At 36.9% G+C, this 26,023-nt stretch overlaps 1 long non-coding RNA gene across 3 annotated transcripts in view; it reads right to left on the reverse strand.

Moving 5' to 3' along the window:
• LOC145511728 (uncharacterized) overlaps window positions 1-26,023 on the reverse strand; it is an 878,639-nt gene that overhangs the window by 94,397 nt on the left and 758,219 nt on the right. For all 3 annotated transcript variants that reach the window (XR_014058108.1, XR_014058109.1, XR_014058110.1), the window contains one exon: window positions 7,002-7,114. This is a non-coding gene — a long non-coding RNA (uncharacterized LOC145511728). The remainder of the gene's footprint in view (window positions 1-7,001; window positions 7,115-26,023) is intronic.

Below are 26,023 nucleotides of genomic sequence, written 5' to 3' on the forward strand. Positions count from 1 at the left end.
ATTGTCTTCTTTTTAAGGTACATTTTAACATTTTGAAAAGAATCTTTCAGGCTTCTGCGTTGAAAATAAACTGTTGGGATGCAACTTAGAAGCAAGGAGACTTTTTGTTATGAATACATTAACATAATTCGAGAACAAGATGATGTTGGCTTGGATGTTGGCAGTCAAGATAGATGGGAGTGACCAGATATTGGTATATTTTGTAGAAAAGAAAAGAGATGTTGACAGATTGGATAATGGATGTGAGAAAAGGGGGTTGGGGTCAGGGAGCTCTAGGTAGTGAGTGATGGCGTGTGTCATTTAAACTCTAGAATTTAATGGCTTCCTTTTCCAAATAGGGGTTGCTCCATCAGTGTTGGTTCCCAAGTGAAGGCCAAGCAAACAGGAGACTCCAAATGCCTGGGATAAATGTGTCAAAGACAGGACAGACATGGGTGATTTTTAACACAGTGAGGTTGGGGTTTGGTTTTTTACCATTTCATAGCCCAGCTAATTCTGACCGATATATGTATTAAGGAGAGGTAAGCAATCAACTGTATAAAAAGCTGCTGGTGGTTTCTGAAAGATTAAAATTGTGTAACAGCCAAAGGATTTGGCAATGAGGCAATGGCTGGTCATATTGAGAGTCGTGTTTTAGACAGAAGACTCTTTGGCGGAGAAACAAATTTGTTGCTAAGAGAAGATGGAAAAGAATCGAAAATACTGGCATAAAAAACTCTGAGGGCTTTTATACAAATTTCCATACAAATTGTAAAATTTTTTGTACAATTATGTGATTCTGTGAAAAATATAACTGGCAATTTAATAGGGATTGCCCTGAATCTGTAGACTGTTTTGGGTAATATAGTCGTTTTCACAATATTGATTCTTCCAATCTAAAAACACGGTCTATTAGAATGGAAGCACAAAAGACCCCAAATAGCCAAAGCAGACATGAGAAAGAAAAATGGAGCTAGAGGAATCAGGCTCCCAGACTTTAGACTATACTACAAAGCTACAGTGATCAAAACACAAAATTGTGTCATGTGCGGAGATGCGGATGGACCGAGAGGCTGTCATACAGAATGAAGTGAGTCGGCAAGACAAAAACAAACACCGTATGTTAATGGATATATGTGGAATCTAGAAAAATTGTACAGATGGACTTATTCACAAAGCAGAAATGGAGACACAGATGTAGAGAACAGATGTATGGATACCAATGGGGGAAGGAGGGTGGGATGAACTGGGAGGTTGGGATTGATATGTACACTATTACTTATGTGTATGAAATGCATAGCTAGCTAGAGCCTACTATATACCACACGGAACTCTGTCCGATGTTCTTTGCTGTCCTAAATGAGAAATAAAGTAAAAACGAGTGGATATTTGTATACACAGAGCTGATTCATTTTGCTGTACAGGAGAAACAAGCACAGTACTGCAAAGCAACAATATTCCACCATCTTTGTCCTTTTTTCTTTTTTAAATCTGAAGAAACATGTTGCAAGGTATAGCAAAGAGATAGGGCAGCAACTGGCGGGGAAGTGGGATCAACGATATGCTTTGTTTTCAGGTAGGAAAAATATTGGCATAATGCACTGGGTAAAAATGATTAAGTATAGAAAAGTGATATGTGAAGGAGAGTATAAAATTGAGTAGAGACGACTTTGAGTTGTCAAGAATGGTAAGGACTCAACGCAACTGTAAGTGCTGTCTCTGGACATCATCATGGGTGGGAGGATGTGGCTTCAGGCCCCAGCAGAGGGGTAGCTATGGATGGGCTTCTCCTCTATCGCTTTAATTTTCTCAGGAAAGTGGAAAGTAAGGTCAACAGCTGAGAGTAAGGAAAGTAGGACTGAGGAAGAAAGGAAAGTATACAAAACAGTGTTCAAGCCATTAAGACACCATGAGTTTGAAATTTTGAGCTTACAGAAATCCTGAGACTTCTATTTTCCCAAGCACTATGGCCTCACCGGTCAAGGGACTGCAGGAGACTAACGAGAGAAGTGGAGCCAGCTTCAGTTCGAGTTTCGATAGGACACAAACTGCCATTAGATCCCGTGTGCTAACAACGAAAACGTTTAGACTGTGTTGTGAAGAGGCGTGAGCTAGGAGTTAAGAATAGTCTAAACATCTGATATCCCTGTGACACTGACCAAATCAACTCTTGGGATCTTTTTCCTTCATCTTGAAAACTGAGAGATTTCAACTAGTTCGGTAGTCTTTTACTTCTGCAATTTTGTTTCTTTGCTTTTTCTCTGGCTTCTACCACCTTTCCACAAAAAACTTGTCAAGCTCTCAAGAAATAAACACTATCTTTCAACAACGTCTAGGCTTCCCTCATGGCTGAGACAGTAAAGAATCTGCCTACAATGTGGGAGACCACAGTTCGATCCCCCGGTTGGGAAGATCCCTTGGAGAGGGGAATGGCAACCACTCCAGTATTCTTGCCTGGAGAATCCCATGGACAGTGCAGTCTGTAGGGCTACAGTCCATGAGGTCACAAAGAGTCAGACACGACTGAGTGACTAACGCTTTCAACAACTTCATATCTCCTAGAATGAAGCCCGCGTTCTGTTTTCATTGTATTGCCTTGTGTAATAGATTTGTTAAAATATGAAGGATATTTAATAAGATGCGCAATGTAAAACATACAAAATTTCAAGTTTTGACTTACGTATTCAACTCTGAAACCATTACTCTTATCAAGATAATACGTATAGACATCTCTCCTGAAAGTTTCCTTGGTTCACTTTATTATCACTTTATTCAACCACATCCAGCCACAACCCCAGACAAGCAAGGATCTATTTTCTGTCATATATATTAGTTTTTATTTTCAAAAAGCATAAATATTTGAGATCATATAGGCACCATTCTCTCTGATTATTCAGCATCATTTTTTCGGAGATTATTTTGTTTTGTGTATCAACAGTTCCTTATTCTTATAGCTGACTAGGATTCTTCTGTATGAACATACTGTGATTTGTGTGTCCATTCACCTGTTTCTGAACAGTTAACATTTCTAGGTTTTGCTGATTTGAAACAGAGCTTCTGTAACACGCACATATAATTGTGTACACTGTTTATGCTTTCACTGCTCTTCAGTAAATGTCTAAGAGTTGAATGGCTGGTTCATATAGTATGTGTACATTTAACACCATTAATAAAGCAGTCAAACTGATGTCCAAAATGCCTGTGCAACTTTACAATCCATTTGTGGTGGTTTAAGAGTTTCTATTGCTCCACTTTAGCTAACTGAAATAAAGCATGACCCTGATCACTTTCTTCAACAGCTACAATTTACTAATTCTGGAAACTTGTGGTTAGGGGTGGCATGGTAACCCATTAAAAGAGAAAAATACACTATCTTCTAACATCAACAAATTCAAGAAGATCTCAGAGATGAGCAAATAGTGGGAAAATAATAATGATTTTAAAAAGCATACTAGCCAAATGGACATAAACTTGAGATTCTTCCATTAATAACTGCATTACTGTTGTAACTGATAAGATATGTTTAGCTGGAATGAGGAATTTTATTTAAATGAGAGACAGGAGAAAATGTTGGGTAAATAGATTTTACAAAAACTTTCTTAGAAAGAAGACTTAGCACACGGTGACCAGAAAATTCAGGACTGGAGGGCAGCTCTGAGGGCGGAGGACCCTGGGGAGCCAGGGGACAGTCTACACAGCCTGGATGACTAGACAGCATGATTCAAAGGGCCAAGGACAGATTTTGTCCCTGGTGAAATATAGAGCTAAATCCTTTAGTTTCTTAGTGGGAGAAAAATGCTATTGAAAAAGGCATATTGTTTTTGAAGGTTGCAAATATGAGCCTCACAGTTCAAATTCAACAGGTTTAGAATTGTGGGGTTTCCTTGCAACCATGTCACTAAAATTGAGTCTGGATTTGTTGGAATCTCTAAACACTACGCTTGTCTTAACACTTGAAGAAAGTTTCTCTCTTTTGCCTTTTCACAAACCTAAAAAAACCCGAATCAGTCAAGCAAAAAAGCTGTTTTGAATACCTAAGTGGCAAAAAGAACACCTAGAAGGTAATCAACACTGAGAAAAAATGGGCTCAGTGGGATTTCGGCGGCTCTTTACGCTCTTATTCATTCATTTTTCCAGCTACCAGATACAAAGTGGGAACTCACTGACGCTGGAACAAGAGGTCATTTTCTGCCCAGAGAACCTCCTCATTAAGTTTCAATTATTTTGCCAGTTTGTAAAGCTGCACAGTTTTTCTGTATTTCTTACATTTCTAACACGTGTAGGTGGTTAATGTCTCTTCACATATGTTTCACAGCAGGATCTGAACTATTAGAACACTTTCAGCTAAAGTTCTTTTTCAATGGAGCATGTAAATGTGACCCCTGATGGGTGGTGTTTCTCCAGACATGATAAGAATCACTGACTCCACCACTATACCAAGAAAGGAGAATGGTAGCTGATGACTTACTTATTAAGGTTTCATTGGCAGTGGATGATAACAAAGAGACCACACATAATGTTCCATGATGGGTGCTATGTTTACACAAATAACCTAGAGAAATAGATAAATAGGTAAATGACAGGTCATCAAACTGCCTTCCAGTTTGATTCAGGCCTTACATAGCATGAAGCAGTCAGTGAGCAACCTTAAACAGTATTTGCGTGCTCAGTCACTTCAGTCGTATCCGACTCTCTGCGACCCCATGGACCATGGGCCGCCAGGCTCCCCTGTCCCTGGGATTCTCCAGGCAAGAACACTGGAATGGGGTGCCATTTCCTTTTCCAGCGATAAAGTATGAAGTGAGTGGAGGGAGTGAAGTGAAGTCGCTCAGTCGTGTCCGACTCTTTGTGACCCCATGGACTGTAGCCTACCAGGCTCCTCCGTCCATGGGATTTTCCAGGAAAGAGTACTGGAGTGGGGTGCCATTTCCTTCTCCATAAACAGTATTTAGATGACTTCTATGTATCTATTCATGGAAGTGACCTGGATTTGTCAAAATACGATGCTGCAGAAATTAGATATCTTCAGTGAAATCAGTCTTAGAAAATTTCTGCTTGATTGAATTTCTCCTCTGAGATATATTAGCATCCATGGAACTTCATCCTTATTTTTAATAACAAAAAAAAATCTATACACATACAAGGGGACTCAAACAAATATGGGTTTTTAAATCTTATACATTTTAGTCTAATTGGGCTCGAAATCAGATAAATAGGGTATTCCAAAATATTTAACAAAAACAGTTTTTAAAAATTAATAACTCTATGGATCTCCATTTGCTCTCATTTGATTCTCTCAAGAATGCTGCTAAAGCTGAATGGAGCAGGCAGTCAAGTGCTTATTTCAAACACGAGGAAAGCGAGCCTTAGGTTACCATCGAGATTATACAGTCAGTACGGTTCGCTTCCGTGTGTTACCCGCTGGGGCTTTGACACCATGCTACCTTACAGCATGAAGCTTGTTTTCTCTACTGTGGGTAGAATGATGATACAGATAATGTTTCTATTTTCCTCTTGCAAATGCCCTTCCAATACCCAGGTAAATGTTAATCTGTCCAAGATCTCAGACACACATTCACACCTCTTGCAAAAAGTTAACTGTTTCATGAAAAAAGAAAATTTTGAAGAATGTGATTAAGGAGTTTACCAGTTAGTGTTCTCACAGGAAACAGATAGCAAACTTAATATACAATAACTATAATTCTAGAAAACTTTATTTATAATCATTTGCCAAGATAAGAAGAAAGCAGCAATAATTCAGCGCCCAGAAATTCACTGCTCTGAGGCCCTCGGGGATGTAGGTATGGCTTGTATTACCAGAAACTGGCATCAGAAAAAAGCGGACAGAATCTTCCCGCTTGAGAGAAAAGTAACCTTTGGGAGTTCAAGGAAATCTTACAGGGCCAGGCCTACCCTATTGTTTAAACACATGACGGCATTAGATAGACTGATGTGTTTGGGGCGGGATGGCCTCCTGTGGAGAAATAAAAAAAAAAAATGAAGAAGGATGGAGGGAGATTTAGAAGAGGGAAAAGAGTCACAGGAAAGACATCAGATGAACAGACGGCTTAGACTATTTCTGCCTAAGGGTAAGAAATTCTATCCTTTCTCTACCTCCTTCCTCTTGGTAGAGGTGTACTTTGTACTAATTTGTAACACTGAGCATGACTTGTACCTGTGCACAGACACACAAGGCATCTGATTCCAAGCTTGTAAGGAGTGGAAAAAGGCAGGCGATTTTCCTGCTACTTTTATCATGTAAATGTAAGTGATGCTACATGTGCTTACACATGATGTTCATTCGGTGAGTTTCCAGGAATATAATTAAAAAGTTCAGGTGACTTTGAGATCCAGCCAAATATCATGAAAGAGTAAATTTTGCCAGATTTAAGGAGATGAAATATTGTATGCTAGTATTTAGTACAGGGACTTCTACTGTTACTTCAAATTAGACAGGGGAATGGCTGCAATTTTATTTCCTCCTTTTATTTCTACTTGAAAAGGAGGAAATGATCACAACACACACAAAGATACAATCAAAGCCTCAGCAATCTGGTCGTAATCCATTCCTGCTCAAGAAAACCTGCCGTATCTTCTGGCAGGCTGCTAATTTCAGGGGGAACCCCGAAAGCCCTGGAAACATCCCTGTGGTCAGGTGAGAGAAACGCTTCTGTTAGTGGCTCACAGGGAGGCCGCAGCTTTACACAGGCAGAAAGATTTTGTTTTTGCTTAAGCAAGCTACCCTGAGGAAGTGATTAAAAGGTATTTTATTTTGTGAATGTAAAAAGGTTGCACTTTTGGTCATGAGCTGAGTATACATTATCTGTTGACACAGTAGCGTTGCCTGACATAGCACTCACCACCCAGAGGCACACGACAATAAACAGCGACGTCTGGCAGGTCTTACGGTTTTCACTGCTGCACATGAGGCTTGGCTGTTATTGCTCAAGCCTCTCTGAGGTAACTTACTCTTTGAAGAGTCTTCCTGGTTGGCTCGGCTAATACGGACAGGGTTCACATACCTGGGGCTTGACTGGTGATCTGCTCACTGAAGACGGTCTCAGCTAGGTTGATGGGGGCAAGTCAGATCTTTCATGTTGTTTATCTTCCAACAGGTCACTTGGAGCAGGTTCTCCTGGAAAAGGGAGGAGCAGGATAAGAACTAGCCTCTTTGCAAGCATCTCATGCTTCTACTTGAGTCTTACCCACTATCATCTTATGGGCCAGAGCTGGACTGACGTTTCCTTTTGAAAAATCTTTTTGGTAGCAATCTTTTTACTCAAAGTGCTCCAGTTAATGAAATATCTTCTGGAATCTTTAGAAACTTAGGCAGAGGGAAGGGGACACGTATCTATAAAGCACCTGGAAAAACTCATCAAGTCAGCTATGGAAAGAAGAACACATCTATGAGAAAGAGGAAAGGGTTTTATTTTTCTTTTTGATCAAGAAAAAGACTTTCACGTTGGACAACCTCCCATCCATTTCAGAGACAAGATAGAATAGCAACTGACAAACCCCAAATCCAGGCTGAAACGGCAGTTGCGCATTCTCACTGTTTCCTTTAGAAAGACACCCTGGGTCTGTCAGAACTTGATGGTCTGGGATTCGTTTGACTGACTTCATGATCTGACCCTGGGGCTTGGCTGCGCTTCTGAATTCTCTCTGTCTTCTTAAGTTCTACTTATTCTTTGGGGCTTCCCTGGTGGCTCAGTGGTAAAGAATCCGCCTGCCAATGCAGGAGACGTGGGTTCGATTCCTGAGTCAGGAAGATCCCTTGGAGAAGTAAATGGCAACCCACTCCAGTATCCTTGCCTGGGAAATCCCATGGACAGAGGGACCTAGTGGGCTACAGTCTACGGGGTCACAAAAGAGCCGGACACGACTTGGCTACTGAACAACAGCTCATTCTCTAATGCTCAGTTCACTCCCTTCTTTACTCACTCATGCTGTTTTTTCATACCACTCCAGCCTTTTTGATTCCCCCAATTCTGAAATCTCAGTGTGTATTTTAAAATTCAAACCATAACATTTACTTCTCAAAAACTACTTTTTCTTTTTTTTTTTTATCTCTAGTATCTAGATAGCTGTTTAATATGTAGTAGGTGCTTGAGGCACGTCTGTTTAAACACAAGAAATTCTACAGTGTTTGTTGAATAATGTGTCTTATTTCCAAAGATTATTTGAAAGATGAAGATACAATAAAACCAAAACCATGTTTTAGTTATAAAGGGAGAATTTGTACTATAATGTACATTACTTAATGATGGCAAAGAATTGAATGCAGGGAATGTAAGTATACTGGCCACTAAAATTGACTTCAGCTTGGGAATTCTGAGAATGTTTTCCTCTCAAATAGAATATGTATCAATTTTAGCAACACTAGATAAAAAGTTTACTTTGAATTTCTTTGGAACTCTCATTTGCCTCTTTCTATAGTCAGTCTTTTAATGAATATGTAACCTGGAATGAGAGCATACAAATGACATTTAAAATTTAAAAATTTTCAGGGAAAATTCCATTCTTGACTGGGACATAAGAAATGAAGAGGGGCTGCTGAAAATGAAGTAGGATGCAATTTGGGGAAAACCAAAAAGGTCTTGCCATTTCCGGCAGAATAGTCATTTCTGGTGCTAATTCTTTGAGGTCCTAGATATGGAAAGGAGTGAAGCTGCCAGCAGAGACAGGTATACGCCTGGTGCCTCGTGTGGAGGACAGAACGCACCCATAGAAGTTTTTTTTCCACTAGGGTTTCTTGAGCAGCGAAGTGTCATAAAGAGGAATATGTGAAAGTCAGGAAGGTTTCGCAGAGGAATAAAGGAGTTCTGAAAAAGAAGGTGTGAGAGGAAAAAGCATCTTCACGTTGAGTGCTGTTTCAGACAACTGGAGTACTTCATTTTGTAGTTACTTGAGACACTGGATAGCAGTTGAAGCAAAACAAACAAACAAAACATAGGCTAAGTGAGACCTTCAGATGGAGACCTGGGGAAGGAGAGAGGAAGCTTTGGAGAAGCCTGGCATGTCCCTGGGAGCTGGAAGGCCCCCCAGAGGCATGCGGGGCTGTATGGTGTATATGCTGAACAAAGGCCTGAGGAGACCTCACCCCTAAACTCTCTCCCTGGCTAACCTCGAGGCTCTCACATGCAGGAGGTGAGGGCTGAGACACAGACACAGACTTGGAGAGGCGGCAGTGTGCCCCAGCACGACAAAAGAGCTTCCTCAGCGTATACTGGCCTTCAGGTTGAAATGAAAGAACACTAAGCAGGAAATCCTAAATTCACTGCAATTTACTGAATACAAAACTTGAATCTACAGCAAGAAAGAAAAAGAATCAATAAAGATGCACTGATTAAAAAAAAGACACAAATGCATTCTGGTTTGTAATACTCTTTTTCTCTTATATCATTTAAGAGAAAATTCCTTACAGCAAGACATTTAATTCTACATTTTAGGGCACACAATGTACAATGATGCAATTTTTATGATAGTAATAGTACAAAGGAGAGGGTGCAAGTAGAGCTATGTAGGGAAAATATTTTGTATATTATTGGCATTAAGCTGGTATTAACCTGATTGTTATAAATTGAGATGCTAATTGTAATCCACAGGGCAGTCATTAGCAAAATAAATTTCAAGCATTTTAAATGATGAAATAATACAAGATATCTCCTCTGATGAAAATGGAATGAAATCAGAAGTCTGTTAATCAGGAATTAACAGAAGGTAATTTGGGAAATTTACAAATATGTGGAAATTAAACAGCAAGCACATAAATTTAGAAATGACACAGAAAAAAATCACAGCAGAATTTAAAAATGCTTTGAGATTCATAAAACATACCACAATTCATGGAATGAAACTAAAGCAGTGTAGCACTTAGAGGGAATTGTGTATCTGAAAATGCCTTACTAAAATTAGAGAAAAGATTAAATCAGCAACCCAACTCTTCAACCAAAGAAACTACAAAACAAGAGCAAACTAAACAAAAATCAAGCTTAACTAATTTGGAAAGATTAGAGCAGAAATAAATGATAAAAACAATAGAGAAAATCAACAAAAATTCTGCTCTTTGAAAACTGACCAACTGTTAGCTGGATTGCACAAGAGAACAACAGAAGACTTAAATTACCAAACTCAGAAATGCAAGAGGGAATGCAGACCTTACAAAAATAAAATAAATTATAAGAGGATACTAGGAATAATCACATGGAAAAAAATTAAATATCTAGATGAAATGGAAAAATTACTCTAAAGATACATACTACCAAACCCAATCTAAGAAGAATCAAGATGAACGGAACAGTAACAAGTATAGCATTCCTATACCAAGTAAACTGATCGAATTTTAAACACATCATATGCAGGAATTCCTTTCCTGAACAGATAACTACAAGAATTGAAAATATATGTTCATGTATACAAATATGCAAAGCAATATTAATAGAATATCCTAAAGTAAAAGCAAGTTAAATATTCATTAGCTGATAAGTGAAGATAACCAGAATTGTAATATGTCCATATAATAGGCTATTTTTTTAGCTATTAAGGGAATAAAATACACGCTAAGACATAGATGAACACTGTCATTAGGCATGTGAAAGTAGTCAGATGCAAAAGGGCACCTATGATATGATTCTATGTTTATGAAATGCCCAGAGTAGGCAGATGTCTAGAGACAGGGAGTTTACTGTTGATTTTCAGGGGCTGGAGGGAAGGGAGAATGAGAGCAAGGACTGATAGACTGTCATTTCTTTTTAGGGTGATGAAAATATTAACGAATTATAAAATGAGGATGGTTTATAACCTTGCTAAACATATATAAAAACACTGAGTTGCACTTGAAAAGGGGTCTGATTATCTAAAGCTAATAGTTAAAGTATCTAAACTATATCTCAATAAAGATAAATCTTATTGAGGTATAATTAATGGCATTTACTCATATTTTAATTCTTGGATACTCTGGTATCTCTGTTCATTTTATTATTTAATTTCATGCTTTTCACTGTGTATTTTTATACATTTATTATTCAATTTACCCCTTATTTTATATTTTTGATGGTATTTAAATAATATTGCACTTATCATTTTACTTTCTAATCTTTCAATGGTAATATATGGAAAATAGTTTTTTGTATTAATATACTGATATAGTGTCTTCAATTAGTAGTACTTGTAGCTTTTTTCTTTCTGGCATAGGTTCCACAGAGTTTTCTGCATAGCTGTTCATGAAACCTCTAAGAGAGTTTTATTTATTCCTTCCCAATTAGTAAGCATCTTGTTTCATTTAAATCTATTGAGCCATAGTAGACTTTTGTTTTTGTCCAAGAATAATGTGGAACATTGGTATATACCCATGCGTACTTAAAGAGAACTTACTTTTAGGGTGAGTTTTCTATAAACGTCAATAACTTCACAGTGTTCTTCGTAAGTTTCTTCGTGTTAATTTTTTTAACATTTTTTTGAGAGAAGTGGTGTTGAAATCTAACTATAATCGTGTCTATTTTTCCTTTTAGCTTTATTCATCGTCAGCTTCATATATTTTGAAGTTGTCTTTCCAGTTTTATTATTATAATAGCTCTCTTGATAGAATAACCATGGTGACAACAAATTGCTTTATCATTACAAAGTTTTCTTCATCCCAGTAATATTTCTTACTTTAAATTCTACCTTGTCTCTTAACATACCGCCTTTAGCTGTTTTTACTGGTGCTAAACATGGTATGTACTTTTTCTATATTCTTTTTGTTTTTAAACATGTTGAAATTGAAATATAGTTAAAATGTGTTAATTTCAAGTGTACAACAAACTGATTCAGTTATATGTATCTGTGTATACATATATCAAGCCACGAAAGTAACCATATAATCTGCTGATTTGTGGGAATAATGCAGTCTACATTCTCTCTGGTGAAACACTGACCAAGCCCACTGTGAATATACAGCAAGTATGGTGCTAAAAATAGTCAACGAACATGTTCTTCTTGTTTAAGAGATAGGGGGGTCCATGATGTTAATTACTGTGACTTTTTCCATAATTTGAATAGCTTAGTTTTTATTCTATAGGCAATAAAATATTAGCTTCCCACATACATGAATATCTAAAATAAAAGTGGATCATATTAACCAGCATTTTAAAATGAGGACATCATACACATTTCTAATAGAATTCAAATAAAACACAAAGTAAATAATTTCAAACTGATAAGTTTAAGTGTCCAAATTGGAGACATTCACATTACAGCTACATAGAGAAACAGATGAACAGATAGTTTAAATAAAAAGTAACTATTTACTCTAAAGACAGCAAACCCTTGGAACAATACCGCCTTTCACTGCTCTGTCGCCACCATGTTTCACATGCTGCCAGATATGAAGAAAAGTTTAGAATTTATGCAGAGACTAGTAGAGCACAATCGGATCAAAGGCGGATCTTAATCTCCAACTCCATCAGTATTTTTGCCTCCTCTTTAAATTTAGAGAGATGTTTTCTCTCTCTCTTCTTTTATATTCTCCATGTAAAGCAAGAGCAACTCAGAGATATAGATCAAATCCAGACATATATGAAGCAATTAACTTTTTCAATAACTAAAATATAACAGGCTTTTGTTTAGTGTTCCCAGTGTACCAAGACACATGCCTATATTAAGGATACAAGGATAAGTTTTCTCTGCCTACGGGAACCACACATTTTCAATTCACAGGTAAGTTTTGTGGCGATGAAGATTATAGGAGATTTTAAGTATTTGTTAGGTTTCTAAATTTGAACAACAAGCTATGAGATTCAGAACCACTATTCTAGGATATAAAATTTGACTAAAACCAGAAAACCTTTACTATTGCTCAAAATCAATAATAGGAAAAACACTTGATCTTTTATTATGAGACTTAAGAGTTATTTAAAAGTTTAGTGACCATTAAATTCAATGCCTTGGAGTTATATTCAATGCCTTGGAGTTATAAAGTAATATTATTGCTTTTCACTATGTGAAATGGTGCATATATTCTTTCAACTGCTGCTAATTTGTGTGCCTGAAATAATTGCTCTGGAGTCCATATTATCGTTTGTTGAGAAATCAAGATGCCATTGCTTCACTGGAAATGCAAATAATATTTTCACATATTTACTGATAGACTAGGATTTTAAATTATTACAACATTGAGATAAGCTTCTTCAGAGTATATATTTTCATCTATTTTTAATCAAAATAACTGTTATAAAACTGAGAAAGTAGAGTTAAAATATGAGAATATGGAAGATCAAAATAGTGACTTTGAAAATCATATTTCAAATAAACGTCATTCATGTATTTGTTATCAATCAAACAAGTGGAGAATTTCATTTCAAGGTAACATAATAATATGCATTTTATTGGAAAATACTTGGCTATTGAGAAAACATATAGACAACACTTTGCTATGTTGGCTCATTTACTACTCACAGCAAGCTTATGAGGTGCATATTATCATTATACACACTTTATAGTTGAGAACAAAGTCCCAGACATTGGTGAAATTTCTCTTGACCACACACTCCATGTTCCTCTTATCTTTGTCTCAGAAGCAGCACTAGCATGAGTTTGGTGTATGTGCATATACTCATTTTTTAACTTTTACATTCATATATTTATCCAGAAACAACATACAATAGTGTGCTGAGTATTTAAATGGATATAAATATTATCAAACTGTGTGTGCTGTTTCAAAAGTCTTTTTCCCAAGAATCGACATGTTGATATGTTTTATTTATTCTTTTTAATTGTTATCTTTTGGTCCAACCGAACTAATTTTACAAATAATGATGTGGAGAAAGGTGAGGAAATTATTTTATTTAATAAGGTTAATTTAGTGAATTAATATTCAGTTCCCTTTACTGTTGGGCCAATACCTCTTCCACAACATAGCAGCCACTTCTACTTGCATCCTGTTATCTCGCATAATGCAGTATTCTGGATTTCTGCATTCTCATTAGCAGACATAGTAGATAATACAGTTTAATTTGCTGGTCTTTACTTTCAAAAGTCTAAAAGTAACAATTTTGAAAATTCTGTTTCATTGGGATGATTTTTTTTTTTAATTTCCTCATAAATAGGTTAACTTCCTGATATGAAATTTTGTGTGTTCTCTTGAAACCTCTCATATATCTGGGCACATACATAGGAAGGAATCAGGATTTGTAAAATGTATCTGATGACTTCCATACTTTCATCTATTTTTAATGTCCTTGACCAGCCTTTCCAAAAGAGCATCTCTTTTGTGTACTATGCTCATTCTCTTTATTTTGTCTCAGGGACTTAGTGATATTAAAAAGAAATAATGACTAAAACCTTTGAAATCATCTTTTCTTTCGCCATGGCGATTAAAATCATTCTTTGCATTTTATTTTATGTGTATATGTGTGTGTATGTATATGTGTGTGTCCAGGTTCTTGCGCTTTAAAAAACATTTGAAGAGCAATCCATTAAATGATAGTTTTCTGTAATCTCTTGAAGGCTCATGCTTCCATTTTAATTCCAAATATATACTTTCTAAGTGACTTTGTATATTGTGATAAAACTCTTAAGGTCAAGAAGTGCTAGGATTTTCTTTATTCTCTGAGTATAATATTTCTAGTCTCCAATGTCCTTACAGTCTCTCATTTCTGATAAATAGCCAGAGGATTAATGTTTTAGTGAAAGCTAGCTTGTCACCTTCAAAAGGAAACCTCTTCAAATCAAAGTCTCTTATGTGGCTTGACTGCTAAGTGAATTTTAAATAAACACTCTAAAAAGAAAGAAAAATTACCTTTCCAACCGTTTGTCTCTCTGTACCAATTTGTACCTATGTTATACACACACAAATATATATATATCTTAATATGTACAGTTGCTAGAAGAATTTTTTTATTAATAGATATTCTTGTAAGACAAGTAACAACAATACCAATAAAACTAAATGACTGTACATTACTTTAAGTAATTTAGCAATCTATAATCTATACCTTAAGGTAATATGCATCCAAAAAAACAAAAATACACTGTGAACAGGTCTTTAAAAATTATTCTTCAATCTAAGATTGTTAGGTCCTAATGTTAAAATTTGATTTCCCTAGCACAGTAAGTTTATAGATCCAAAAAATTTTATTACATCTCCTAAATGCTGATCACATAGAGTTATCTAAACAGGAAGACAAAAATACAACTGTTTCGTGTAAATAAAGTCCAGGAATCATGTGAAAGATGTCACTCAAGCTATTAAATCTTATTTTTTTATCTTCCCTTAGTTTATGACTCATTAATTTCCAACCAAAATCCAAGGTGAAAAGTAAAATTATATGGCAAACACATGCTGAAAGGAATCATTGTGAAGAATAAATCAAAAAAGTTTCAAAAAATCTTCCTGATTCTATTTACCTGACTTGATTTGATTTGTCAGAGAGGTGATTTTATAATCTTATAATTATTTACCATTTATCCTATTTTTCTGAGATCCTTTTAGTTTTCTCTTTTTCCAATGCTTTTGGGGTAGTTAATGATGATTCAAATTCCTTTGTCTAAAACATCTTATTGATCTACATATACATGTATCCATTCTCCTCCAAACTCCCCTCCAATCCAGACTGCCACATAACATTGAGCAAACTTCCCTGTGCTATAGAGTATGTCCTTGTTGGTTATTCAATTTAAATATAGCAGTGTGTGTATGGCTGAATCCCTTTGCTGCCCACCTGAAACTATCACAACATTGTTAATCGGCTATACTCCAACACAAAATTAAAAAGTTTCATAGCAAGCATAAAAAAACTAAAAATCTTCTTGATCTAGAAATCACCAGTTCTCCCTACAGCATCAATAACTTAGAGATGGTTGAATTTATCATTGCAAAATCATACTACATACTGTAACTGTTATTTAATAACATACCTGACAAACTGATTATTTTTTTAATACATTTTAATTTGACTTCTTAATAGCATCCAGGGAGGCACCTTGAATGTTTCCAAGTCCATTTTAGGCAACCTTCTTCTAGGAAGTTTTCATGTTGTTAGCTAAGCTAATCTCATCCCTAGTGATTTAATTATTATTTAACAACAACAACAAAGTATTATTATCCTGAGATTTACCTGTTGCCCCCTTTTCTCTAATTCTCAGTGCCAATCCAGCAATGACCCTCCTGGGAGATATAAAGTCTTCTGTAGAGTGAACTCAAGTACAACATGAGGCACATTTGCACACTTGACATAAAAATAATCATGACCAAATCATTTACAGAACAGTGCTTAATATTTTGGTATTTTGCCACATATATGTATGTGTCTGTGTACGTGTGATGTAAATCCTTTACCCTGTAGAGTGCTAGATTAAGGCTTTTCTCAAATAAAATGAAAATATTATTTCAATATATGCTTACAGTCTCATTACATTTTCAAGAACCATTCTCATGCTAATGACATTATAATTTTAGCTTCATGACTTAATAAAAGAGTTATGTATAATGAGTAAGGATACACTAAGAAGGATGTTGACCTAAAACACAGAATGTTCAATTCAGTTGAGTCGCTCAGTCGTGTCCGACTCTTGCGACCCCATGGACTGCAGCACGCCAGGCCTCCCTGTCCATCACCAGCTACCGGAGCTTGCTGAGACTCATGTCCAAACTCATGTCCAAACATAGAATGGGAATCTCATAAAAACTGTCTCAATAGCAACTTCCACAGACATGTCCACGAAAAGAATAGTGTCTGGTAGGATAATCTGTGAAGTACTAACAGATGCCAATTGTATTAATTTCCCTCACAGTTTTCTATATTAAGTCTGTGTTATTTCCTTGTTTTGGTTTATGAAGTATGAACATAGCATTGCCTGAGGGATCCCAAATCTTTGGACCAAAATGCCAAATTCATGGTTTTACATTTGAAGAACACTTGCCTGACAAAAGATGTAGCTTAAATAAAATAAAATAAAAATAAAATATGCAGGGAAGAGAAGATCAGGCATCAGCAGAGAGCTCACAACCCTCGGCCACTACCTCTACTCTTTAAAGGGGAGGCTTGAAAGGAATGCCCCGAGAGAGACACCCGCGTCACGGACCCGCGTGTTTTTCGGTCCTCTGGCCCAAATCTAAAGTCGAGACCGTCAAACCTCCAAATAAATTTAAGACTCCTGAAGAAAAGAGTTGCACCCACACTTCATGTGGAATTCTGGGAGCTGAGAACTTTAAGATCATCCCTCTCACTGCAAATAGCTGGCAACAGTGGAGTAAAATGGCTAGGTGGGGTGTGAGAAAGGGATTGGGCTAGGTTATGGCTTTGGCAGAAAAACCAGAGTCTTCTCAAAGCCAAGAAGACTGTGAAACAGCTACAACCACAGGATGACCTATGGCCTGAGCGTCCTTTGCTGGTATAATGAGAGACTGAGGCCATATCTTTTTCACTCATACTTCACAAGTCTGAATGAAAAATAGGGCATTTCCATATATACACATCTGAAAGGGAATATGTTAATTTCTTTGACATCAAGTAAAACATTACTTGGTACAGCATTGCTGAAATGTTACTCATAGTGAGGAGGAAAAAAATCAATTTATAATTAAAGTAAAAATATCAATATTCCATCTCATAAACAAAAAGGATTTCGCCTAATAACAGCATTATATAACATCTAATTTAGAAGCACATTAAATATCTAGATATATGAGGTTTCCACATAACTAATGCATAAAATTATTAAAAAATAGTCCATTTTTTAGAGTCAAATACGTATTATTTTATTATTTTTACATAATGATTGTTTTGGCAAATACGGTGGTCAATTTCAAACTAAGATAAATGAAAGTTTGGATGATTAATTACAATTGTTAGACATGAGCAAAATCTCTACACATATAGAAAAATCACTTCCTCAATATTGAAAGACTTTTTGAAAATGTTACGGTTTTCATTAGCCTTTCAATGTGTGATTTTTTTCCAGATATACCAGATTCAAATTGGCCTTTATCTCAGTTTTATTCAAATACTTCAGATTTTTTAATAGCTGTTTTTCTCCCAATTATCTTGAATTCTAATTAACTCTGGTTAACTCCTAGTGCTATCATTTTAATGTACAAGTACCATCAAGTTTCTAGATTACAAGCAATAAATTAAGCTCATCTGGTGGCTCAGATGGTCAAGAACCTGCCTGCAACGCAGGAGATGTGGATTCGATGCCTGGTTGGGAAGATCCCTTGAAGAGGAGGACGGCTACCCACTCCGGTGTTCTTGCCTGGGGAATTTCATGACGGAGGAGCCTGGCGGGCTACAGTCCCTGGGGTCACAAAGGGTCAGGACGATTGAACGACTAACACACAACATACGCAAGGCCAGTGGTCTACCTGACTCAAAGGATGCAGGCACAGAAGAGTGGTCAACGGGCGGGAAAAGCACTTAACATCTGGAGACCTGAAAGCCCACGTGAACTCTGGTCAGGGAGATGGACACCTAATTTTGCAAAGTCACCATTTCTCCAGGTTTGACAGGTGTAGGTGTGTTTAACTAGGATACCAACTGAATCTGAACACATTACATTCAGCAAAGTTGACTTTACAGGGTATACCTAACACATTCAACTTTTAATAGCTGTAGAAAGTGGACATAGAATTTGATGTTCACAATTGCTATTTACGTGTCTCCACAACAAACACCTTTAAGAAGCAGTAGCAGAAGGACTATAGTGAAAGGATGTTGGAGAGTATTTCATTTTTAATTTACATTCTTTTGCTTAATTTTTAACAAACATGGATTTTGTCATTAAAGCAAAGTTAGTAAGAAAAAGGAAAAGTTTCTTTGAGCTATCTAATCTACATTACTTGAATCTAGGAAGATAAAGTGACTTTCTACTTCTTTAAATATAAATTGATTATTCCAATTTAACTAAGTTTAATATTTATGCTCAAGGCCAAAATTAAAAGACCTTTAGTCATGTTAATTATAGAAGAAGCAGATTGCTGATGAGGGTCCAATTTCTGTTACAAACTAATATTTTCAACTTTCCTTAGGATTTTCAGCAATATGAATGACTTTACAGTTTTAAATTTTACAATTAGGTCTATCATCCATCTGAAAATGCATTTTATATTGACATATAACATGTGAGTTGAGGTTTATTTTATATGAATATTTAATTGATCCAACATAATTTATTCAAAAGACTTGTTTTCCCTAGCATCCTTCTCTTTGTTTTGTATATATGAATTTATTCCTAGACACTGTATTCTGTTATTGATCTAGATGTCTAATTTTCTGCCAAGTCTCTGCTAGCTTAATTAGTTTACAATTTTTAAGTTGCTTGGTTAATGTAGCTCCTCTACACTTACATATAAAATTTTGAATTGGTTATCAATGTCTACAAGAACCCTGCTGATATTTTAATTGGAATTGCATTGAATTTTCAACTCCATAAATTCAGTAAATATCTATTTACTTGGATCCACTCTAATTAATCTTTTCAGTGTTTTACATTTCAAGCATGCAGTCATTTTGTACATTTTCTTTAGATTTATAGCTGTCTATTAAAACCACTACCAAATTGTTGTTTTTTCTACTACTTTTAAATACCATTGTCAACATCTAGAATGCATTTGACTGTCTATTGCTCTTTCGTTCTGAAACCCGCGTAAACCACTTGGTATGACTTGAGTTTTTCTCTCAGATTATTTAGGATTTTCTTACACAGGCGTCCATGTTGTGTCTCTCCCCCCCCCCAACCCCCTTTCTCGGTCTCTCTCTCTCTTTCTCACACATACACACAATCAGTGCTAGCTCTTGTTTTCAGACGTTACGATTTTATTTGTTTTTCTTACATTATTTCACCACCTAGGACCTTCAGCCCATTGTTAAGTAAAAGCAGTGAAAGTGAACATCATTGCCTTGAAATTTTAGGGGAGAAGTATTCAGTCTCTCACCATTAGGTATGATGTAAGTATAGTTCTCATAAATTACCTTTATCAAGTTGAAGAAGTTGTCTTTCATTACAAGATGCTATAAGTTTGTATAATGTACATATGTTAAATTTTGTCAAATATTTGTCTTCATCTATGCAGATAATCATTAATTTTGAAACTAACAGGATGAATTACAATAACTGTTTTCTAAATGCTGAACTAATTTTGCACTCCTGAAATAAATTCCATATTGTCAAGGTTTATTATCTTTTTAATACACTGCTGAAGTGTACTTACTAATAACTGATGAAAGATTTGTGCATTCATATTTATGAGGAATATTTAGTCTATAGTTTTCTTTTCCTGTAATCTCTGTCTGACATTGATACCAAGAAAATGCTGAATTCATAAAATAATCCAGGGAGTGTTTTGCTAAATTCATAACATATATATTGTGAGTTGATGCAAATTGCTATGCAAGGTCTCTGGCTGATCTAAGGGTCTCTGACTTGGCTGTGTGGCATAGCAAATAACAGAATGAAATTTCTGTACTTTCTGAGTTAGTATTCAAACTTTTTTGTGATGACTGATATGCCTGTTTTGTGACAAGTAATATACAGTTATCCACTATATGGGACAAAAGTAGGAAACAATGAGAAATCCAGAGATACATTTTATACTATGGACTCTATATAGAGAAATATGTATTTTTTGTAAAGTAGACATTGGATTAGTTTTATTAACTAAAAATAGTTTTACTTTTTCAAAGTTTTTAGGATAGAATTAATAAATTGAGCCTATTTTTAATATTATGGAATATAGATAAGAAAGGATTTAGGATTTTTAATAACTACACAAAAAGCTGTGGAAATGTGGATACCACTAGCTTTGTAATAGTTAAAAGACGTTGCAATCTTATTTGAAAAACTGTGCTGAAAATAAACATCTCCATTCATGAAAAACAAAATCATACTAAAGCTATAATCCTTTTCCTAATCGGAGTAAGAAGAAATGTGTTTTAAGCATGGGGCAAGTACATCATATGGAAGACACATGGCTAGAAAAATTTTTATCAGGAAAGACAGCATAGCTCAGATTCTTTGAACTGCAAATGGCCAATCTCAATGATCACCCACTGTGCCAGAGGAAAATTAAATTGAATTTACTTTTGCTTCAATTTATTTGCAACTGAGGGGACAAACCCTGTGCACACCCATAACATCTTATCTTTGAACCAATAACTAAAAAGTCTAAAGTTGTTAAGGCATCTTGTAAAAGTCGAGAGGTCAGTGAAGGGTTTGAACCTGAATAACTTAGCACTCTTTCAATCTTTTAGTTCAAAACAAACAGAGAAGACCTGGTAAGCTCACTGATAGAAAAGCTGTTCTATTTCTCCAGTGTAGATAATTCACATGACCTGTTTGGTTCACCTCTCTCTTTTTATATAAATAGTGTACTCCCTTCACCCTCAGATCCTTCTGTGCAGATGGCCTGTGAGACTGTCTTTTCTGCTGGTGCCCTACCACGGTGCGTATGGTTCTGGAAGCAGTTTTGTATTGCAATTCCGAACAATTTCTTTAATACTGCTATTTTACATGTATGCTTGTAGGAGAGACAAAAACGCATTTGTCAAAAATGTTATAGGAAGAATTTGTCAGCATAATTTAATGATTAAACGAATATTTCTTGAGAACCTATCACGTATTAGTCAGTGTTTTAGGCACTCGGTATACAGTGGGTCTCAACCACCCCCATCCAACCATGTACACATACACATAATACACACACACACACACACACACACACACACTACGGATCCAACCATGTACACATACACATAATACACACACACACACACACACACACACACACAGTACCGACAGTGGTTTTACCAATATCAGAGTCCAAGACCTTAGTGTAGGTTGTTCAGTTGTGTCTGACTCTTTGTGACCCCATGGACTGCAGCCAGTCAGCCCATTCTCTAGGCAAGAATACTGGAGGGAGTAGCCATTTCCTTCTCCAGGGGATCTTCCCCACCCCGGGACTGAGCCCAGATCTCCTGCATTGCAGGCAGTGGCGGCCTCCAACAAATTTGCTCATTACAACCTGAATTTGATGTTTAGATTTAGCATGAGGTGTGTGTGTGTGTGTGTGTGTGTGCGTGCGCGTGTGTGTGGGTTTATAGTCACTTAACTATTGGAAATTTGAATGACATTATAAATATTACATTTTTATTGCTTAATGTTAGAAATTATAGCACATATTCATTTTTCCTGTTTCACATGTCATTCAAGTTGAACTTCCAAGAAAAGGTTCTATACTCAATTATGCTACATTGCCACTTTTCATTTGACCTATAGAACAATTTTTAAAACATATTTACCTCCCCAACTCTATACTTAATTTTCTGTTCCTTTAAGATTCAAGATGATATGGTTTATGATTCTGCTAAAAGCTGATGTATATGAAAGTCTTTGGGAAAAAATGCAATTATAAATGCAAGAATCTGGTAATTGGGCCCAATTGGGCTCATATTACTTTAATTTAAGGCATGAGAAACCATTAAATACATTTTAAAGAATAACTTGTTTTATCCTTAATATTAAAATGAAATATTTTTTAAACAGTAACAAACATTAAAACAAATATGTTAATGTATGTAGTGACTGATATTTTTGATGAAGCATGTTCTCTGTAGTTTAAAGTCCACTAACTTTTGTGGCTTCAGCTCAGTTCAGTCACTCATTCGTGTCCGACTCTTTGTGACCCCATGAACCGCAGCACGCCAGGCCTTCCTGTCCATCACCAACTCCTTGAGTCCACCCAAAACCATGTCCATCGAGTCGGTGATGCCATCCAACCATCTCATCCTCTGTCATTCCCTTCTCCTGCTGCCCTCAAACTTTCCCAGCATAGGGTCTTTTCCAATGAGTCAGCTCTTTACATCAGGTGGCCAAAGTATTAGAGTTTCAGCTTCAATATCAGTCCTTCCAATGAACATCCAGGACTGATCTCCTTTAGGATGGAGTGGTTGGATCTTCTCCCTGTCCAAGGGACTCTCAAAAGTCTTCTCCGACACCACAATTCAAAAGCATCAATTCTTCGGTGCTCAGCTTTCTTTATAGTCCAACTCTCACATCCATACATGACCACTGGAAAAACCATAGCCTTGACTAGACAGACCTTTGTTGGCAAGGTAATGTCTCTGATTTTAAATATGCTATCTAGGTTGGTCATAACTTTCCTTCCAAGGAGTAAGCATCTTTCTTGGCTGCAATCACCACCTGCAGTGATTTTGGAGCCCAGAAAAATAAAGTCAGCTACTGTTTCCACTGTTTCCCCATCTACTTCCCGTGAGGTGATGGGAACAGATGCCATGATCTTAGTTTTCTGAATGTTGAGCTTTAAGCCAACTTTTTCACTCTCCTCTTTCACTTTCATCAAGAGGCTCTTTAGTTCTTCTTCACTTTCTGCCATAAGGGTGGTGTCATCTGCATATCTGAGGTTATTGATATTTCTCCCAGCAATCTTGATTCCAGCTTGTGCTTCTTCCAGCCCAGCGTTTTTCATGATGTACTCTGCATGTAAGTTAAATAAGCAGGGTGACAATATACAGCCTTGATGGACTCCTTTTCCTATTTGGAACCAGTCTGTTGTTCCATACCCAGGTCTAACTGTTGCTTCCTGACCTGCATACAGGTTTCTCAAGAGGCAGGTCAGGTGGTCTGGTATTCCCATTTCTTTCAGGATTTTCGACAGTTTATTGTGATCCACACAGTCAAAGGCTTTGGCATAGTCAATAAAGCAGAAATAGATGTTTTTCTGGAACTCTCTTGTTTTTTTCGATGATCCATCAGATGCTTGCAATTTGATCTCTGGTTCCTCTGCCTTTTCTAAAACCAGCTTGAACATCTGGAAGTTCACGGTTCACGTATTGCTGAAGCCTGGCTTCGAGAATTTTAAGCATTACTTTACCAGCGTGTGAGATGAGTGCAATTGTGCGGTAGTTTGAGCATACTTTGGCATTGCCTTTCTTTGGGGTTGGAATGAAAACTGGCCTTTTCCAGTCCTGTGGCCACTGCTGAGTTTTCCATATTAGCTGGCATATTGAGTGCAGCACTTTCACAGCGTCATCTTTCAGGATTTGAAATAGATCAACTGGAATTCCATCACCTCCACTACCTTTGTTCATAGTGATGCTTTCTAAGGCCCACTTGACTTCACATTCCAGGATGTCTGGCTCTAGGTGAGTGATCACACCATTGTGATTTTCTGGGTTGTGAAGAACTTTTTTGTACAATTTTTCTGAGTATTCTTGCCACCTCTTCTTAATATCTTCTGCTTCTGTTAGGTCCCTGACATTTCTGTCCTTTATTGAGCCCATCTTTGCATGAAATGTTCCTTTGGTATCTCTAATTTTCTTGAAGAGATCTCTAGTCTTTCCCATTCTATTGTTTTCCTCTATTTCTTTGCACTGATCACTGACGAAGGCTTTCTTATCTCTCCTTGCTATTCTTTGGAACTCTACATTCAAATATCTTTCCTTTTCTCCTTTGCTTTTCGCTTCCCATCTTTTCACAGCTATCTGTAAGGCCTCCTCAGACAGCCATTTTACTTTTTTGCATTTCTTTTTCTTGGGGATGGTCTTGATTCCTGTCTTCTGTACAGTGTCACAAACCTCCATCCGTAGTTCATCAGGTATTCTGTCTATCAGATCTAGTCCTTTAAATCTATTTCTCACTTCTACTGTATAGTCATAAGGGATTTGATTTAGGTCATACCTGAATAGTCTAGTGGTTTTCCCCACTTTCTTCAATTTCAGTCTGAATTTGGCAATAAGGAGTTCATGATCTGAGCCACAGTCTGCTCCCGGTCTTGTTTTTGCTGACTGTACAGAGCTCCTCCATCTTTGGCTGCAAAGAATATAATCAATCTGATTTCAGTGTTGACCATCTGGTGATGTTCACGTGTAGAGTCGTCTCTTGTGTTGTTGGAAGAGGGTGTTTGCTATGACCAGTGCGTTCTCTTGGTAGAACTCTATTAGCCTTTGCCCTGCTTCATTCTGTACTCCAAGGCCAAATTTGCCTGTTATTCCAGGTGTTTCTTGACTTCCTACTTTTGTATTCCAGTCCCCTATAATGAAAAGGACATCTTTTTTGGGTGTTAGTTCTAGAAGGTCTTGTAGGTCTTCATAGAACTGTTCAACTTCAGCTTCTTCGGTGTTACTGGTCAGGGCATAGACTTGAATTACCATGATATTGAACGGTTTGCCTTGGAAACGAACAGAGATCATTCTGTCCTTTTTGAGATTGCATCCAAGTACTGCATTTCAGACTCTTTCGTTGACCATGATGGCTACTCTATTTCTTCTAAGGGATTCCTGCCCACAGTAGTAGATATAATGGTCATCTGAGTTCAATTCAGCCAGTCCAGTCCATCTTAGTTCACTGATTCCTAGAACGTCAGTGTTCACTCTTGTCATCTCCTGTTTGACCACTTGCAATTTGCCCTGATTCATGGACCTAAGATCCCAGGTTACTATGCAATATTGCTCTTTACAGCATCGGACCTTGCTTCTGTCACCAGTCACATCCACAGCTGGGTGTTGTTTTCGCTTTGGCTCCGTCTCTTCATTCTTTCTGTAGTTATTTCTCCACTGATCTCCAGTAGCATATTGGGCACCTACCAACCTGGGGAGTTCATCTTTCAGTGTCCTATCTTTTTGCCTTTTCATACTGTTCATGGGGTTCTCGAGGCAAGAATACTGAAGTGGTTTGCCATGCCCTTCTCCAGTGGACCACATGCTGTCAGACACCCCACCACGCCCCGTCCGTCTTGGGTGGCCCCACAGGGCATGGCTTAGTTTCACTGAGATGGACACGGCTGTGGTCCGAGTGATCAGGCTGGTGTTTCACATTCTTCCTACTGAGCTTATTTGTTAGTATGTTTCTGTACCTTAACCTGTTTAATCCTTCAGAGGATCTTTTAACCTACTGTCACCATTCACTAAAATAGAAGGAAACGTTTCATCGTCACTTGTGCTACTCCTGTAACTCAGTTGCTTGTATTTGGAAGTTGAAGGATAACAAGATTTCTAAGAGATAATTTAAAAACCTAAAAAGGTAAAAATAACTCACGCGTCAGAATTTCACAATA

The sequence above is a fragment of the Giraffa tippelskirchi genome, chromosome 6, assembly GCF_054371585.1.
Source record: "Giraffa tippelskirchi isolate mGirTip1 chromosome 6, T2T-mGirTip1v1.2.pri, whole genome shotgun sequence".
Lineage (NCBI taxonomy): Eukaryota > Metazoa > Chordata > Mammalia > Artiodactyla > Giraffidae > Giraffa > Giraffa tippelskirchi.